The sequence below is a fragment of the Macrobrachium nipponense genome, chromosome 24 (genome assembly GCF_015104395.2).
Source record: "Macrobrachium nipponense isolate FS-2020 chromosome 24, ASM1510439v2, whole genome shotgun sequence".
Classification (NCBI taxonomy): domain Eukaryota; kingdom Metazoa; phylum Arthropoda; class Malacostraca; order Decapoda; family Palaemonidae; genus Macrobrachium; species Macrobrachium nipponense.
The window spans coordinates 43,721,043-43,726,042 of NC_061091.1; the positions used below are offsets into that span (position 1 = coordinate 43,721,043).

Here is a 5,000-nt window from a genome sequence, read left to right on the forward strand (position 1 = left end):
GACGATATAAAATACCATATGATGATCCACTAGGAAGCCAGTCTTTGTAAGTGTTATCATTAATTACGTTATTTTGTTTGAGTGTTCTTAAAAATCTTTGAATTTTATCCTCTGCTCTGGAAATGTTATAAAGTCAGGTACGCCTATTCTTTCGAATTTTGTCTGATCATTTAAAACATTTCCCATTTTATTTAAGTATTCATTTTTGTCCAGAAGGACAAGACCCTTACCTTTATCGAGTTTTATTACTAAGATGTCCTCCTCTTTCGCCAGGTTCGTTATAATATTGAAGATAATTATATCATTCGTAATCAGACATTACCCATAAAATTACACTTTACATTTAAAGTTGCATCAATACTTGCCCTATTTATGACGTATTCATGGCAGAAACCCGCTTCTGGCAACTCAATTTACTCCAATTTAGAATATCTGAAGTTGACTGATCGTGAAAATACCACAATAAAGTACCACAGTAGTGTCACACTAAAGAAAGAGAGAGACAACGGTAGAAATAGAGAGGAAATGGATAAGTTGAGAGAGAGAGAGAGAGAGAGAGAGAGAGAGAGAGATTAGGGGGCGAGGGACCGGGATTAAGAGAAACGTTAAACAAATAGAGAAATCAAAGGAACTTCAACTAAATTCTTTAGAAACAGATGGATGGTGTAAGGAGGAGCGAGGAGAATAACATGGTGGAGGGGGCGGGGACAGGGGATAGGGGAAGGGAGGGGGAACTCTATGTGCATGCGTTTATACAATACGGCGAGTTGTGGGAGGCGCTATCCACGAGCAGGTCACCCCTTCTCACCGTCCAGAGCTCAGAGTCAGACTAACCCAGTAGTGGGAAAGAGACGGACGTACGCGGCGGAAGTGTCGGCTCGATACTCTTAATTTATTGGGACCGGACTTTTCCTTTGTTGCTTTTAAATCTTCGAGTCCTGAAACTTCGTGCATAGAGATGCTAAGGCATTTGGGTTCGTGTGTGAGGAAGTGCAGTGTATTTATAAATACTGATTAAGGATTACATTCTGAAGTGATAATTAGTTCATGCAGAATGAAAGAAAGACCACGCACATCTTGTGCTAGCGAATACAATGGCATGTTATAAAGAATTTTTGTATATTGTGGTATAAGGCAAGCTTGTGTAAAGAACAAGAACACAAAATGACTGTTGACAGTGAAGTTTAATGAGAGAGATGGTTAAGTCAAATAATCCATATTTGCGATTGGGCTCTTATGTGATTTTTGCATGTTGTGAGAATTTGCAAATTCGCCCTAAATGAGATTGGGAGTAGGAACCTCCTTACCAATATTTGCGTAGGAAGTCATGGAGGTAGGACTTGTTGATTCAGAGCCATGGTGCAAATTGCCGTAAATTTTTGTGATATATACTTATTTTCCTCAAAATTATCGGTTATGCAAAAACCGCTACTAACGGAATTATATAAGAAACTATATTTATGAGCAACTGGTCATCGTTTGGCAACACAGGTCCTGTTTATGAAAGTAAGTTGAGTTCGATTGTGGTCGAATTTACATATTTTCAGGTTTAACGCTCTCTAATCCAGTACACATCTGATATATCTACAATCAAGTAAAACAGATTTCTTAAAAAAATATAAAATATTGTAGCATAAAATCACGTTAGGTAAAAACTAAATAAATTAAGTATCAGGAAGTAATGTAGCTACATAAAACATATAATGCATGTCTTTCAAACTAAATATTATACCGTATTTCATACTGGAAAAAATATTCGAATAATCTCTTCAACCAGAATATTTACTTAGAAAGAATGCACAATTCCTTTCTCCCTAACTTCACATTAAAAATTATATACATACACGTGTATATATATATAGATATATATATATATAGATATATATATATATATATATATATATATATATATATATATATATATATAATATATATATATATATATATATATATATATATATATATATATATATATATATATATATATATATATATATATATATATATATATATATATATATATATATATATATATATATATATATATATATATATATATATATATATATATATATATATATATATATATATATATATATATTATATATATATATATATATATATATATATATTATATTATATATATATATAATATATATATATATATATATTGTATCTGAAATCTTTTTATTTTTCTTTTTGATATGGAATATGCTCACAGAGTTATCCCCTGACAAATTTTAAATATGATCTAGAGTTTTTTAATATAAACGTTTCCTATAAGTATGGATGAATTTCTTGTGCCAATTAGGCTACACATTGACGGAATGGTTGTCAATAATGCTTTCGCCGCCACACACCCTTCCATTCAACCCTATTGTATAGGCAATCTCCTGCTTCTCGGATATTATGATTCCTTTCCAATACCTCTCTCAGACCATTTTCTCTCTAACGCCTCTGTATCAAACACTGTCTTCACCAACTTTTTGTCATCTATTTCAAAGCTTTCCACATCAAACTATCTCAAATTCCCTAAACTGTCCATTGACCCGCTATTTCACTATTTTCTCAACTTTTTCTTCTCTCCAGTTTTCTCAACCTATGAGTTCTTATGCCACATAAACTATGCAAACAATTTCTCTAAACAGCTTCAACTTTTTTTCATTATTATTCAGTTCCTAACTTCACATAGGAGAGTCGCCTCAAGAATCCCTTCGTATATGCCCCACTATGGTCCCATAGGCAATTCAAGTGTCTGATCTTTTGCATAAACGTTGTTATGTTTCTCACCTCTGATAATTCTTCTCTCAGCCCACCTTCGTTGACATATACAAATCAATTCCTTCCATTCTTTCCCCATTCCTCTTAGCATTCATTGCTGATTCTTTAAACTATTTTATCAATTTCTGTAGTGTCTCTCCACTTTCCCCAATCATTACATTAATGCCCAGAACATCAGACATTCCATATACCATGCACCACTTATTTTTATATCCGTAACTTTGCAAGTGAATTTACTCTCTCTTCATAAACGTTTTGCACCATTCCAACCATAAAGATATTGAACATCCTTAGAACCATAACATATCCTACGCTTCATTCCGTTGTTAAAGCTTATCACCATCCATTATTTACCTTTTATGCCATACATTCTCAATAGCTTTTTTGGGTCTCCAGGCAGCTTTCTCCTTTTATTTTCAAACTTCACACGTAATTGTTTCATACCAAACACTTGATTGACACGGCACCTTCCTTTGGCCTTGCCTAAACTCATAGTAACATTATACCCCATACGTCTTACAGCTGTGTCTAGCACCTTTACCATTACACAATAGAGCAATTATTCTTCTCGCCCATTCCTTCACAAGCTTTCCTTCATTCAGACTCATCTTGCGAACCAGAGTTAGCCCTGCACATGTTGTTCCTAATTCTATGAACACCCATTATATTTCCATTCCTCATTCTCTTGTCTTCCATGCAACCTCATGTATATATTTCGACTTTCCACAAACCCTTTCTATTCATAAATTACTAAACATCAAACATTACAAGTTCCATATTCTTATCGCATGACTTTACAAATTTACACACACGCGCGCGCGGGCGGCGCGAGCACTTCATATATTATAGATATATATATATATATTATTATATTATAAGAATTATTATAATATAATATATATATATAATTATAGAATACACACTCTCTCTTTCATAATACCACTACCACGAATCGTAAATTGAAACAATAGGTCTGCCTCTGCGCTACCAATAACAGAAAATCTCAACTTTCGAAAGGAATTAAGCCAAGACTGATAGTATCAGATCGTGATAAACTCACTGTAATATTTCCTTTGTATTCGTCTTCTTATAAATATATAAATATATTTTTATAGATTGCTATTTTGGAAGTCATTCTTGCAGTAAGGCTAGCAGACAAGTGAAATTATTGTACCTACGTGGATGATTTTTTTGCATATTGGGCACATTGACCATAGTAATATGTTGTATATAATAATTATTACTGTTGCTACTTTATATATTATTATATATATATATATATATATATATATATATATATATATATATATATATATATATATATATATATATATATATAATATATATATATATATATATATATATATTATATATATATATATATATATATATATATATAGTATATATATATATATATATATATATATATATATATATATATATATATATATATATATACTATGTATATATATATATGCATATATATATATATATATATATATATATATATATATATATATATATATAATATATATAAAGCGAATACCAGGATTATAATATGATATATATATATATATATATATATATATATATATATATATATATATATATATATACATATATATATATATATATATGATATATTATATATATATATATATATATATATATCATATATAATATATATATATATAAGCGAATACCAAAGGATGATAATAGAACTATATATATATATATATATATATATATATATATATATATATATATATATATTATATATATATATCATATATATATATATATATATATATATATATATATATATATATATATATATATAAGCGAATACCACAGGAAAATGATAGTCAGAAATCCAAGCGCTTTCGTCTTTACTAAGACATTGTCATGGAACGAATGAAATACAATTGGAGAGAAAGTTATCACGTAAACAACAGATCAAGAATACCTGATGGTTAATTGTCAAAAGGGTAAAAGTTAAAGAGATAATCCAGGATTATCGGACATCACACGGTCACAAACCAAAACATAGATTTAACCCTAACAGAAACTACAAAGTATCCGTACAGTCCAAAACATGTAAAAACTGAATATATATTAATTTTGTTTCTTATATTTATCTACAACTTTTTTCATTATGAAGGTCTCAAGTTTAAATGAACCAAGACTTAAATTTAGAATATTTCCATTATTTGACTTGA

General features: G+C 29.6%; 1 protein-coding gene across 6 annotated transcripts in view; it reads left to right on the plus strand.

Moving 5' to 3' along the window:
• Positions 1 to 841: 841 nt before the first annotated feature.
• Positions 842 to 5,000, plus strand: part of LOC135205591 (tyramine receptor 1-like) — a 294,701-nt gene continuing 290,542 nt past the window's right edge. For 5 of the 6 annotated variants that reach the window (XM_064236355.1, XM_064236356.1, XM_064236359.1 and 2 more), the window contains exon 1: positions 842 to 1,506. The gene's annotated coding sequence lies outside the window, so the exon portion shown is untranslated. The remainder of the gene's footprint in view (positions 1,507 to 5,000) is intronic. The other variant, XM_064236358.1, reaches the window with a different exon arrangement.